The 14,592-nt window shown below is 41.9% G+C and overlaps 1 protein-coding gene and 1 pseudogene across 1 annotated transcript in view; both read left to right on the forward strand.

The window, feature by feature from the left end:
* Window positions 1-14,592, forward strand: part of LOC141097311 (cell cycle control protein 50C-like) — a 92,120-nt gene that overhangs the window by 43,935 nt on the left and 33,593 nt on the right. The window lies entirely within an intron of this gene.
* Window positions 3,040-4,386, forward strand: LOC141097281 (microtubule-associated serine/threonine-protein kinase 3 pseudogene; annotated as a pseudogene).

Consider the following 14,592-nt stretch of genomic DNA (forward strand, 5'->3'; position numbering starts at 1 on the left):
ATTTGGTGAACATGGTTAAAAAAAATCCAAAAAAGTTGTGGAATTGCACTTATTTTGCAATTTCACCGCACTTGGAATTTTTTTCCCTTTTTCAAGTACACGACATGGTAAAACCAATGGTGTCGTTCAAAAGTACAACTCGTCCCCCCAAAAAACAAGCCATCACATGGCCATATTGATGGAAAAATAAAAAAATTATGGCTTTTGGAAGAATGGGGAGCGAAAAATGAAAATGCAAAACGAAAAAGAGCTGCGGCGTGAAGGGGTTAATGGTTTGCACCTTGTGGTCAACCCTCTATATTTGTTTTCATTAAGTGCTCTCTTTGTGGTAGACTGATACACCTACTTACTAGAAAATGATCTTCACTTAGGTGGATGTTGTGAAGAGGTTTTTCTTCACCATGGAAAAGATTCTGTGATCATCCACCACTATTGTCTTTGATGAACGTCCAGGCTGTTTGAATTCCCAAGCATTTTTTTTTACATAATGTGCCAAACTGTTGATTTGGTCACTCCTAACATTTCTGCTATAACTCTGATGGATTTCTTTTTTTTTCAGCTCAATTGTGGTCTGTTTCTCTTCCGTTGAGAGCCCATCTAATTTATATGATCTCTTTCCCTAAAATACTCTTTCCTTTACAGACGCTCCCGGTTCTACTTTCTAAAGCTGATGATAGGCTACTGACACGAGCCTTCTGCCAATTTATTTGGGGCTCAGAAGGGGGCTCTAGAATTAGTGTTTTTAAGCTACAGCAAATCAAATCTTTGGGTGGACTTAATCTCCCAAATTTACGCCTCTACAGTATAGAGGCTGCTTTTCGCCATTCCCTTGATTGGATATACGCCTTTAATCGCTTCACTAATACCCCAATAGATGAGGCCATGTGTAGACCCTTCAGCTTCCCAGCATTGCTTCACCTACGAAATGCTGAAATTCCAGTGGAGGTTAGAGATAATCCTCTATTATGGTCGGTAATCTTGGGATGGCGTCAAGCTAGACGAGTTAGCGGTCTTGACCCCCACATCTCGATGTTTCTTCCCATTCAAGGTAACCCCTCTTTTCTACAAGGCAAGTCACCTCCCATTTACAAGGTGCTTGGAAACAATGGGTGTAGACTGGTCCGAGATACGTTAACAAATAATCAATGCCTTCTTACCTTAGAGGACATGGCTTTCAAATACCCAATCCTTACAGAAGACAATTTTACTATCTCTCAAATTAGACATTACGTAAGCTCAATATTGCGAGACATAACGGATGATGCTAGAACACACCCTCTAAATTTAATATCCATTAAAGTCCAAATGGGAACTTATTCTATGAGTCTTTTATATAAATCATTAAAGCCTTCTATACATTGGTGAGACTCTTCACCAGGCCCTGGAAAATGGGTTGCTCAATTAACGAACTGTCGGGTAAATGACCTTTTGAAAGCCACTCTGCGTATGAACTCTATACTACCATATGATAGTTATATAACCATGTCTCTTATGATATTTCATAGAGCATACATCTCCCCGGAGGTCAAGTCTAAAATGTCCCCCTCAGGGGACTATCCCTGCCCTAAATGCTTACACTCTCCAGCTGATATTTTCCATTGCCTGTGGGACTGCCCAATAATAAGCGAGGTGTGGGATACTGGCATATCTATCTCTCTCTCCCCAGAGTGGGCCATATTTAATATTCTCGCACAGAACCAGTTGGTGGGGCTTTCTGTCCAGCAGCGCCGCATCTTGTTCATATGGGCGGCAGCCACACGTAAAAGCATTCTCCGTTTGTAGGCACAGGATGCAACACCTTCTTTAAGCTTAATTACTACAAAAGTAACATATCTCTTCAAAATGGATTGGATAGAGACCTTACTTAATAAAGAAAAAGACACTGACCGCTTTTTTTTCACATGGTCCTCTTTTATCAATACTCAGACATCTTCCACAAGCCAGGCGATACATAGTTGTTTCCAGCTCACCAACTGGTATATGAGAGAGCAGCTTGCCGGTAATATCCCTGTTAGACTGGAATGAAATTGTGTTACGAAGTTATGGAGTTTGCCCGGGGGAGTGGAGGGGGAGGGGCGGGGGGTTATAGTTGAAAAAATGCCGTCTAATGTTAATAATATTGCATAAATGTTCTTCTGTTATGTTATTGGACATTATATGTATATTTTGTAATACACTCAATAAAGACGGTTTAAAAAAAAAAAAATGTTTGAAAACATATGGTCGGCCATTATGACATCACTGATGGTCGGCCATTATGACATCACAGATGGTCAGCCATTATGATATCACAGATGGTCGACCATTATGACATCACCGCTCGCAGTTACTTATGCTATGTACACAGGGTTCCGGCTGCCATTTTGGCTCCCTAGTGACTGAGTGCATTTTCAATTTTTCGCTATGGCTGAATTTCTTCTAGACAAGCTTCAGGTAGAAGGATTATTGGAGATTATTTACACCCATTGCTCTGACATTAAGCTTCTACCACCCGATGGTATCCTCGGCTTCACTCACCGGCTGGTGGTGGAGCTAGTGCAGGACTGCCTGACCAAATACCACCAAGACCGTCTTACCTCAGAGTATCTGACAGATTTAACCCGGAACATCAGGACATTACTACAGCAGGCTGAAGAAAAATCTCAAGATGGAGATTTGGCTTTTGTTAAAGAACTGGCCGAAAAAGTCCTGTATGTGCTAGGAGGTCCGGCCCGCTCCCCGAAATGCCTGGAGACACCACAAGGCGAGTACAAAGATGGGGAAAATGTCCCCCTGGAATCCCCGGACCCTAACACGAGTCAGGCGGGGCCGAGCAGCGATCTGACCACAGAAACCCCTGAGCTGCCGGATCCTGAGAGTGTGATCTGTGAGATCACGGAGATCCACGAGCCTGCCACTGAGACACCAGAAGGCGACGACAAAGACGGGGAAAATGTTCCCCCGGAATCCCCGAACCCTAATACGAGTCATCTGGGGCCAAGCAGCGATCTGACAACAGAAACCCCTGAGCTGCCGGATCCTGAGAGTGTGATCTGTGAGATGCCAGAGATCCACGAGCCTGCCACTAACTTGATGGAATCATTGATCCCGGCGAAAAAGCCGCATATGAGCGACTTCGAGACATCCAAACTGATCAGCGGCGGATGTTTTGGGGCTGTCTACTTAGTGCAGCACAAATACTCACAGCAGATCTTCGCTATGAAGAAAATGGCGAAGAAGAACCTGGAAACTGAAAAACACGTGGAAGCGGCCTTTCTGGAGAGGGACATCATGACCTTCGCTGATTGTCCCTTTGTGGTCTCCATGCTCTGCTCCTTCCCTACTAGATCTCACCTGTGTATGGTCATGGAGTATGTTGGAGGTGGAGACTGTGGGTCCCTTCTAAGCACCAAGGGCCGTTTATCTATCCCCTTGGCCCGTCTGTACTTTGCAGAAACAGTTCTTGCTGTGGAATACCTGCACAGCTATGGTGTGGTGCACCGAGACCTGAAACCGTACAACCTACTGATTACAACTGCTGGGCACATTAAAGTCGCCGATTTTGGACTTTCAAAAATTGGTGTCATGATACCAAAAACCAACAACTATAAGCAATCACTGAAGGACATCTCCAGAGAGTTCAAGGACCTTGAGAATTGTGGTACCCTGAATTACATGGCCCCAGAGGTCATCCTAATGAAAGACTACGGAAGACCTGTTGACTGGTGGTCAATGGGGATCATCCTCCATGAATTTCTGGTTGGATCTTTACCATTTGATACGGATTTCATACCTGAGCTTAAAAGAATGATTGTCATGGGAAAAATACCTTGGAATTACAAACGCTGTCCACCCCGTGAGGCTAAGAACCTCATCACTGACCTGCTCAAAAAAAATCCTGAGCACAGACTTGGGACAGGTGGAGCATTTGAGATTAAGGATCATCCATTCATGAAAAAAATAGATTTTGACAATCTTCTAAATCAGAAGCCGATGTATATTCCTCATCTTGTGTCAGATGTGGACACCAGCCTCTTTATCAATCACGCTCATAGAGACATGCTTATGGTCTCAGAGAAAGAAGAGGACACAAGTGAGGACAAGGACCTTGACTTCCAAAATTTTACGTCATCCTCTGAAAGGCTTTCTAAACTCTGCACCATCGCTACCATCACGATGAACAATGAGAATTCAAAGTCCCATCCAGAGTGTACCCAAGCATCATACATCGAGAAAAGAAAATCTGCAATAAATCCAAATGCAGAGCAAGAAAACCCAGAAAATGTAAAAAAGGAGAAAAAGAGAAGAGGTTTCACCTTCCGCCGGATCTTATCATCATGCCGGCGTGGATTATCTAGGGCTGCCCGCGTGTTTACATGTTGTTGCCGCTCCCCTACAGACATCTAAAAGATGGTAAACCTCCACATCCGGCGCCCTGAGGTCCAGCAGATCCACCATCACTGCTGGAGAAGTATAGAAGTGCAATTCCACAACAGTTTTTTTTATTTTTTTTACCATGTTCACCAAATGCTAAATCTGACCTGCCATTATGATTCGCCAGGTCATTATGAGATGACAGATACCAAACATGTATAGATTGTTTTTTATTTAAGTGGTGAAAAAAATCCAAAAGTTTAATAAAAAAAAAAAAAATTGCACCATTTTCTGAGATCCGTATCGTCTCCATTTTTTGGGATCTGGGGCTGGGTCAGGGCTTATATTTTGCGCGCCAAGCTGACGTTTTTAGTGATAGCATTTTAGGGTAGATACGATTTTTTTAATCACCCGTTGCTATGAACAAGAAAACGTAATTTTGCGGTTTGGATTTTTTTCTCGTTACGTAGTTTACCAATCAGATTGCCTTTGTATTTGGATAAATTGGGAGTTTCTTAATGCAGCAATATGAAATATATGATCGCTTTTTTGTATTGTTTTATTTTGACTAGGGAAATATAAACTTTAAACTTTTTTTATATTTTTTAAAACATTTCTTTTCCACTTTTGACTTGCTTCAATACAGTAGTCTCCATAGAAGACTTGAAGCTGCAATCATCTGATCGCTTGTGCTACGTATAGCCATGCTATGTGTAGCAGAAATCATCATCTCCAGGGGCGTCCGTGGGTGTGGTTTGTGACACGCTTCCGGCACGCATGTGTTAAATGCCGCTGTCAGAGATTGACAGTGTTATTTAACATGTTAGCAGCCGCAGGTGGATCGCAATTTCAGCTGTTAGGGGCACATGACAGTTGATCAAACCAGCTATCAAGTTCAGAAAAAAAAAGGAATATAGGAGGTCAAAATGCAAAATATAAGGACAACAGAGCCCAACAGATTGGTGGAAGGGAGTGCTAAAAATTATTGGGTAAAGAGGTGCAAAATACTTGCCCCTGGAAATTGCAGCCCACAATTCACCAGTAATTCTTGGCAGGTTCATTACAGAAAAATTAGTAATTAAAAAGTGCCACTAAAATCACTGGGCTGTGTAATACATGAAGGTGCTGAGCCCTCCAGAATGAAAGGTTTTTTTCTTAATTTTCTCTCTGCCATTATATTTCAATGTCCCGGTCAAGACAGACTCAATTATTCTAATTTATACAGTAAAGCCGAAAGCCGACACGTGAGCTACAGAAAATAGAAAGTCTCATCCCGTTACATCTGCTTTAACCCCTTTCTGACATCCGATGTACTATCCCGTCCATGGGACCTGGGCCCCTATGCCCATGGACGGGATAGTACGTCTACGTGGTGAGCGCCGCTGATCGCGGCCGGGTGTCAGCTGATTATCACAGCTGACATCCGGCACAATGTGTCAGGGGCGGTCACGGACCGCCCCCGACACGTTAACCCCTTGCACACCGCGATCAAACACGATCGCGGTGTACCGGGGGTTAAAGGGAAGCATCGGCAGGGAGGGGGCTCCCTCCGTGCTTCCCTGAGCCCCCCACGGCAGCGCAATGTGCAGCACTGCTGCGGGGGGCTCCTTTCCTGCAGGCCCCCGAATCCAAGATGGCGACGGGGGCCTTCGGGGGCCTGCAGGAAGCTGGCTTCCTCAGTGCCTGCAAAGCGCAGGCATGAGGAAGTCTGCTTCAATGCCTGTGACAGATCGCTGATCTGTCACAGTGATCTGTGATGTGACAGATCAGCGATCTGTCACAGGACAGTGATGTCCCACCTGGGACTATTTAATAAAGTTTAAAAAAAATAAAAAAGTGTTAACATAAATTAAAAAAAAATCGCCAAATAAATTAGAAAAAAAAAAAAAATATTCCCCAAATAAATCCTTTTATTGGAAATAAAAAAAAACAAAACAATAAAAGTACACATATTAGGTATCGCTGCGTCCGTAACGACCTGCACTATAAAACTATCCCATTAGTTAACCCCTTTAGCGAACCCCTTAAAAAATAAAAATTAAAAACTAAGCAAAAAATAATGATTTATTATCATACCGCCAAACAAAAAGTGTAATAACGCGCGATCAAAAAGACGCATATAAATATCCATGGTACTGCTGAAAACGTCATCTTGTCCCGGAAAAAACGAGCTGCCACACAGCATCATCAGCGAAAAAATAAAAAAGTTATAGCTCGCAGAATAAAGCGATGCAAAAATAATTATTTTTTATATAAAATAGTTTTCATTGCATAAAACCGACAAAACATAAAAAAACGACCTAAATGAGGTATCACTGTAACCGTACTGACCCGAAGAATAAAGGTGCTTTATCAATTTTACCGCACGCGGATCGGTGTAAACGCACCCCCCCTAAAGAAATTCATGAAACGCTGGCTTTTGTTCATTCTGCGTCCCAAAAATCGGAATAAAAAGCGATCAAAAAATGTCACGTGCCCGAAAATGGTACCAATAAAAACGTCAAGTCGTCCCGCAAAAAATAAGACCTCACATGACTCAGTGGGTCAAAATATGGAAAAATTATAGCTCTCAATATGTGGTGATGCAAAAAATATTTTTACAAAAAAAAGCGTCTTTTAGCGTGCGACAGCTGCCAAATATAAAAACCGCCATAAATCGTAAATCAAACCCCCCGTTATCACCCCCTTAGGGAAAAATAATAAAATAAAAAAAATGTATTAATTTCCATTTTTCCATTAGGGTTAGGGCTAGGGTAGGGTTAGGGCTAGGGTTAGGGCTGAGATTAGGGTTAGGGGTGTGTTGGGGTTAGGGTTGGAGTTAGAATTGGGGGTTTCCACTGTTTGGGCACATCAGGGGCTCTCCAAATGCAACATGGCATCTGATCTCAATTCCAGCCAATTCTGAGTTGAAAAAGTCAAATGGTGCTCCTTCCCTTCCAAGCTCTGCCATGCGCCCAAACAGTGTTTTACCCCCCACATGTAGGGTATCAGCCTACTCAGGTCATACTGAAAAACAATTTTTGGGGTCCAATTTCTCCTGTTACCCTTAGGAAAATAAAAAATTGGGGGCAAAAATATCATTTTTGTGAAAAAAAATGATTTTTTTATTTTCACGTCCGAGCGTTATAAACTTCTGTGAAGCATTTGGGGGTTCAAAGTGCTCACCACACATCTAGATAAGTTCCATGGGGGGTCTAGTGTCCAAAATGGGTCACTTGTGGGGAGTTTTAATAGTTTAGGTACATCAGGGGCTCTCCAAACGCACATGACACCCGTAGACCATTCCATCAAAGTCTGCATTCCAAAACGTCACTGCTTCCCTTCCAAGCCCCGACGTGTGTCCACACAGTAGTTTTCTCCCACATATGGGGTGTCAGCGTACTCATGACAAATTGGACAACAACTTTTGGGGTCCAATTTCTCCTGTTACCCTTGGGAAAATGAAAAAATTGGGGACTAATTGATCATGTTTGTGGAAAAAAATACAAATTTTTTATTTTCACGCCCGGACGTTATAAACTTCTGTGAAGCACTGGGGGGTTCAAACTGCTCACCACACATCTAGATAAGTTCCTTAGGGGGTCTAGTTTCCAAAATGGTGTCATTTGTGGGGGGTTTCCACTGTTTTGGTACATCAGGGGTTTTCCAATCGCGACATGGTGTCCGATCTCAATTCCAGCCAAAAACGTCAAATGGCGCTGCTTCCCTTCCGAGCTCTGCCATGCGCCCAAATAGTGGTTTACCCCCACATGTGGGGTATCAGCATACTCAGGACAAATTGCACAATAACTTTTAGGGTCCTGTTACCCTTGGAAAAATAAGAATTGAGGGTGAAAAGATCATTTTTGTGGAAAAAATATGATTTTTTAATTGTACCGCTGTACGTTATAAACTTCTGTAAAGCCCTTGTGGGTTCAAAGTTCTCACCACATATCTAGATAAGTTCCTTGGGGGGGTCTAGTTTCCAAAATGGGGTCACTTGTAGGGGGTTTCCACTGTTTAGGTAAATCAGGGACTCTCCAAACGTGACATGGTGTCCGATCTGAATTCCAGCCAATTTTGCATTGAAAAAGTCAAACGGCGCTCCTTCCATTCTGAGCTCTGCCATGCGCCGAAACAGTCGTTCCCCCCCACATATCAGGTATCAGCGTACTCAGGACAAATTGCACAATAACTTTTGCAGTCCAATTTCTCCTGTTACCCTTGGTAAAATAAAAAAAATTGAACTTGAATTTTTTTTTTTGTGAAAAAAAGTTAGATGTTTATTTTTTTTTTTAAATATTCAAAAAAATTCCTGTGACGCACCTAAAGGGTTAATAAATTTCTTGAATGTGGTTTTGAACACCTTAAGGGGTGCAGTTTTTAGAATGGTGTCACTTTTGGGTATTTTCTATCATATAGACCCTTCAAAGTGGCTTCAAATGTGATGTGGTCCTAAAAATAAAATGGTGTTGTAAAAATGAGAAATCGCTGGTCAAATTTTAACCCTTATAACTTCCTAACAAAAAAAAATTTTGGTTCCAAAATTGTGCTGATGTAAAGTAAACATGTGGGAAATGTTAGTTATCAAGTTTTTTGTGTGCCGTATCTCTGTGATTTAAGGGCATAAAAATTCAAAGTTGGAGATACCTGTGGAGATATCTAAAAATGGCAGTTTGGAGAAGGCACCCTTCAAATATCAGGGACCTGGAGCAGTTTGCCAAGGAAGAATGGTCTAAAATTCCAGCAGAGCATTGTAATAAACTCATTGATGGTTACTGGAAGCGGTTGGTCGCAGTTATTTTGGCTAAAGGTTGTGCAACCAAGTATTAGGCTGAGGGTGCCAATACTTTTGTCTGGCCCTTTTTTGGAGTTTTGTGTGAAATGATCAATGTTTTGCTTTTTGCTTCATTCTCTTTTGTGTTTTTTTAATTTAAGACAAATTAAATGAAGATAATAATACCAAAGAATTTGTGTTTGCAATCATTTTCAGGAAGAAACTGAGTATTATCTGACAGAATTGCAGGGGTGTCAATACTTTTGGCCACAACTGTATATGCAAAAGCTTAATAATAATAGGTATTTTTTTCAGCTACCTATGACCTACATGTCCATACAGATGGCTTATAAGAGGTTATCCTACTGACAGATTCCCTTTAAAAACAATACATTTGTGTCATCATTTAAAAAAAACAAAAAAACACTGATTTAGAGAAAATATTTTCTAATAATTACTTAAGAGAAAAGAATTCTCAACATAAACTTTGCCAACTTAAAATCCTTTTTCTATATGTTAAGCTCGGTGTCCCAAGGCTGAATATTTCAGCTGAGTAAAGGAAAAAGACTGGGCCTTCATTGTAGCTCAATATGTCTGGAAGGGGGAACTATGTGGTCAGCTTCTACAGTAATACCAAAATATTTAAAAAATGCTACAAATATTATAATTTGCTTCCTTCATGGAGAAATTACATTAGCGAGTTGAAACGCTTCACATAATGAAATAGAAGAGATGAGAATTGCCGTGGATGGAACACAGGGAATGGAACAAGTGGACGGAACACAGAGAATGGAACACGTGGACAGAACACAGAGAATGGAACACGTGGCTAGAACAGAGAGAATGAAACGAGTGGACGAAACAAAAAGAATGGAACATGTGGATGGAACACAGAGAATGGAACACGTGGACGGAACACAGAGAATGGAACACGTGGACATAACACCGAGAATGGACCACGTGAACGGAACAAAGAGAATGGAAAACGTAGACGGAGTACCAGAGAATGGAACACGTGGATGGAACACAGAGAATGGAACACGTGGACGGAACAAAGAGAATGGAACATGTGGACGGAAAACAGAGAATGGAACATGTGGACGGAACAAAAATAATGGAACACGTGAACGGGACAAAGAAAATGGAACACGTGGACGGAACAAAGAGAATGGAACATGTGGACTGAACACAGAGAATGGAACATGTGGACAGAACATAGAGAATGGAACACGTGGACGAAACAAAAAGAATGGAACACGTGGACGGAACAAAGAGAATGGAACACGTGGACGGAACAAAGAGAATGGAACACGTGGACGGAACACAGAGAATGGAACACGTGGACGGAACAAAGAGAATGGAACACGTGGACGGAACAAAGAGAATGGAACACGTGGACAGAACAAAGAGATTGGAACACGTGGACGGAACAAAGAGAATGGAACACGTGGACGGAACACAGAAAATGAAACACGTGGACGGAACACAGAGAATGGAACACGTGGACGGAACACAGAGAATGGAACACGTGGACAGGACACAGAGAATGGAACATGTGGATGGAACACAGAGAACCGCCTGGAAGTTTTACTGATTTTCTGGTTTACTCTTGAGAATCAATGGGAGATATTCATTAAAAGAAAATTCACCATATTTACAAGCAGAGTTTATTATCCCCTAATTGGGTAGTAAAATGCATGGGAAATTCATTGTGCATGATGACGGAGACTTCTCTGAAGTTGTGCATTAATCCTCCGCTTTAATGACAACAACAAAAAAAGCTTTTCTTCCAGTATGTACCGTATATCAAATAATTTACTCATCAATTAGAAACTGCAGGTTTTATTGTTTTTTTTCCTATGGTAGCTACATAATAAAGTCAAGCAAAAGAAACATAGGGGCAGCCATTGTGATCTATTTTTTTCCCCTCAAATAAAATAATAGTAAGTGCCCCATAAAATGGTGCATAGGAGAAGCTCAGTTGATTGCTCCATTTCTGTTAAGTTGGCTACAAATATAAACAGCCTTTGAGTAAAATCACAAATCTTAAGTCACAAAGATGTTTTTTTTTAATCTGTTTGTACATCCTGAGCCTACTGGTTCATGCACACAACGTCAGACATAAAATAGACTAACACACATGTATTGCAATGGATCAGGGTAAATTTATATTCCACTCATGGGTAAAATTATGAATTTCATTGTGCAGTGTATTATCAGATTTATTTATCCTGAGCTTAAAGAATTGAGCTTTTACCTCTGGACAAGAAGTGAGGGGTCAGCCGAGCAGAGCTGACCGTGCTAAAAGAGGAGGAAAGCTGATAGAAGGGTTTGCAATATGACACAGCTACACATTGATCTTATCCGAAAGGTGTGTCTTCTGTGAGCTATACCCAGCACTGTCTAATCATGCAGGAGGTTAGACCAGGAGATCAGCTCTGTATCCTTACATCTCACACACTGAGAAACCTAGGCTATGGTGAGGCGCAGTCTTTTTCTGCTGTGCTGCTCCCTGGTAATGATTGGGCAACTCATACAGGAAGAAGAAGTACACGCCCCCGGTGAAAAGTAATTGATAACACCCACTTGGACTTACCGTTTTCTTTTTGATTTAATATGTGCCAATACTTTGCTAATATCGCCGTAACTGAGAGGCAAAATTGCATAATGTGTCTAGTTAAAGAAGTTGTCTTCTACATGGGCAACTTCTCCTCATACCCCATGCTTGGCCCCGAAAAAATACAAAAGCTTATACTCACCTCCCATGCCAACACCGTTCTCTAGGGTTCCTGTGCTGTTTTGACACGTGACTCCAGTGCCCAATCAGCGCTGACGTCACTGTCTCTGCCTCCTGTTGAATTGAACATGAAGAGCAAGTGATAAAGTAGCTAGAGCCCCAACTTCCTCTTCATGTTTGATTTGTCCTAAGGCGGGCACAGCGATGCCGGATCAGATTGGGTGCTGGAGGCACGTGTCACAACAACCACAGAAGAACTCCAGGACCGCAAGTGCTGACACCACGGGAACAGCGCCACCGAGGGAGGCGAGTAAAGTTTTTTTTATTTACTCGGGGCCAAACATCAAGAAGGGGTTGTCCAAGCAGTGGACAACCCTCTAACCATGACAAATTTTGGGTGCTGGAGGCACGTGTCACAACAACCGCAGAAGAACTCCAGGACCGTGAGTGCTGACACAGTGGGAACGGCGCCACTGAGGAAGGCGAGTAAAGTTTTTTTATTGAATCGGGGGCAAGCATCAAGAAGGGGTTGTCCAAGTAGTGGACAGCCCTCTAACCATGATAAATTTGGTTAAAAGGTCCACTTTAATCCAATAAAAATGTTTGAAAGTATCCAGTCAACCCCTTTTTCCATCTTCAGGGGGACGAGGCAGGGCTGTCCTCTGTCACGTTTGTTGTTTAATATTGCCCTTGATCCTTTACTAAGATATCTGGAGATGATCCCTTCCTTTGGGGGCATAGGGGTCGGTCACCATACACTTAAAACGTTTGCATTTGCTGATGATATCTTACTCATGATATCCAATCCTAAGGAATCCATTTCCTCTATAATGGACGCCTTTAATGAATTTGGAGCAGTTTCGGGATTTCGTATAAACTTTAATAAATCTCATGCTTTAGCTATTTTTAAAATTGCTCAGAAACGGTGGCCATTCCCTTTTCCTTTTCAGTGGAGGAGAAATTCTTTACCTTATCTTGGCATTGACCTACCATCAAATCCTCATGATATCTATAAATTAAATGTTCAGCCTCTTATTTCTGTAGTTATACAAGAAATTCAATCCTGGAAATCCATTAAATTATCCTTTGCAGGTAAAGCCCATCTAATATATGATCTCTTTCCCTAAAATACTCTTTCCTTTACAGACGCTCCCGGTTCTACTTTCTAAAGCTGATGATAGGCTACTGACACGAGCCTTCTGCCTATTTATTTGGGGCTCGGAAGGGGGCTCTAGAATTAGTGTTTTTAAGCTACAGCAAACCAAATCTTTGGGTGGACTTAATCTCCCAAATTTACGCCTCTACAGTATAGAGGCTGCTTTTCGCCATTCCCTTGATTGGATATACGCCTTTAATCGCTTCACTAATACCCCAATAGATGAGGCCATGTGTAGACCCTTCAGCCTCCCAGCATTGCTTCACCTACGAAATGCTGAAATTCCAGTGGAGGTTAGAGATAATCCTCTATTATGGTCGGTAATCTTGGGATGGCGTCAAGCTAGACGAGTTAGCGGTCTTGACCCCCACATCTCGATGTTTCTTCCCTTTCAAGGTAACCCCTCTTTTCTACAAGGCAAGTCAGCTCTCATTTACAAGGTGCTTGGAAACAATGGGTGTAGACTGGTCCGAGATACGTTAACAAGTAATCAATGCCTTCTTACCTTAGAGGACATGGTTTTCAAATACCCAATCCTTACAGTAGACAATTTTACCGGATGATGCTAGAACACACCCTCTAAATTTAATATCCATTAAAGCCCAAATGGGAACTTATTCTATGAGTCTTATATATAAATCATTAAGCCTTCTATACATTGGTCAGACTCTTCACCAGGCCCTGGAAAATGGGTTGCTCAATTAACGAACTGTCGGGTAAATGACCTTTTGAAAGCCACTATGCGTATTAACTCTAAATTACCATATGACAGTTACATAACCATGTCTCTTATGATATTTCATAGAGCATACTTCTCCCCGGAGGTCAAGTCTAAAATGTCCCCCTCAGGGGACTATCCCTGCCCTAAATGCTTACACTCTCCAGCTGATATTTTCCATTGCCTTTGGGACTGCCCAATAAAAAGCGAGGTGTGGGATTCTGGCATATCTATCTCTCTCTCCCCAGAGTGGGCCATATTTAATATTCTCGCACAGGACCAGTTGGTGAGGCTTTCTGTCCAGCAGTGCCGCATCTTGTTCATATGGGCGGCAGCCACACGTAAAAGCATTCTCCGTTTGTTGGCACAGGATGCAACACCTTCTTTAAGCTTAATTACTACAAAAGTAACATATCTCTTCAAAATGGATTGGATAGAGACCTTACTTAATAAAGAAAAAGACACTGACCGCTTTTTTTTCACATGGTCCTCTTTTATCAATACTCAGACATCTTCCACAAGCCAGGCGATACATAGTTGTTTCCAGCTCACCAACTGGTATATGAGAGAGCAGCTTGCTGGTAATATCCCTGTTAGACTGGAATGAAATTGTGTTACGAAGTTATGGAGTTTGCCCGGGGGAGTGGAGGGGGAGGGGCGGGGGGGTTATAGTTGAAAAAATGCCGTCTAATGTTAATAATATTGCATAAATGTTCTTCTGTTATGTTATTGGACATTATATGTATATTTTGTAATACACTCAATAAAGACGGTTTAAAAAAAAAAAATGTTTGAAAACATATGGTCGGCCATTATGACATCACTGATGGTCGGCCATTATGACATCACAGATGGTCAGCCATTATGATATC

Source organism: Dendrobates tinctorius, unplaced genomic scaffold (assembly GCF_039654945.1).
Source record: "Dendrobates tinctorius isolate UK_male_01 unplaced genomic scaffold, ASM3965494v1 ptg000084l, whole genome shotgun sequence".
NCBI classification, from domain to species: domain Eukaryota; kingdom Metazoa; phylum Chordata; class Amphibia; order Anura; family Dendrobatidae; genus Dendrobates; species Dendrobates tinctorius.